The sequence below is a fragment of the Corvus brachyrhynchos genome, unplaced genomic scaffold (genome assembly GCF_000691975.1).
Source record: "Corvus brachyrhynchos isolate BGI_N302 unplaced genomic scaffold, ASM69197v1 scaffold152, whole genome shotgun sequence".
NCBI lineage: Eukaryota > Metazoa > Chordata > Aves > Passeriformes > Corvidae > Corvus > Corvus brachyrhynchos.
Window position 1 is genome coordinate 1 of NW_008237447.1, and position 950 is coordinate 950.

Genomic DNA, 950 nt, shown 5'->3' on the forward strand with positions numbered 1-950 from the left:
TATGGACATTTCTAATTTGGGCATTTACACACCGTTCAGTGTTTGGGCATTCATTCATTATGAGCCTGGGGGTTGCTGCAAGTAAGGGGCTCTCTCTCTACTGCCCCACGTGGTCCTGTAAGTTCAGGTGCTCCTGGGTTTGCAGAGTGACTTCACTTTGGGCTATCTTGGTCTAATTTTTTTTTTTTTTTTTTGGTAAACAAAAGCAGAAGGTAATAAGTTATTTGATCAGCATTCAGTGCAGTTTTTTTTAAAGCTGGGGGGAGCAAAATTGCCTGAAACTGGGGAAGCCAATGCCTCAGCTGCTCCTGTGTAAAAGTTGGATAATTACTTTCTTTATATTCAATGCCAAAACTGAGAAAAGCGTTTTAATAAAGAAATACTGTCTCTTAGTTCACATGCACTTCATGGCAGTGTGTCTGCAAGTAACGGTAAATGACCACAGGTAACCCCAAAGGGGCCTCAAATGACCTCAAGTAACCCCAAGAGCAATGAAAAATTTCTCCAATGACCTCAAGGAACCCCTGTGACCTCAAGTAACCCCAAAAAGGCCTCAAATGACCTCAAGTAACCCCTGGAGCAATTCAAAATTTCTCCAATGACCTCAAGTAACCCCTGTGACCTCAAGTAACCCCACAAAGGGCCTCAAATGACCTCAAGTAACCCCTGGAGCAATTCAAAATTTCTCCAATGACCTCAAGTAACCCCTGTGACCTCAAGTAACCCCAAAAAGGCCTCAAATGACCTCAAGTAACCCCTGGAGCAATTCAAAATTTCTCCAATGACCTCAAGTAACCCCTGTGACCTCAAGTAACCCCAAAAAGGCCTCAAATGACCTCAAGTAACCCCTGGAGCAATTCAAAATTTCTCCAATGACCTCAAGTAACCCCTGTGACCTCAAGTAACCCCAAAAAGGGCCTCAAATGACCTCAAGTAACCCCTGGAGCAAT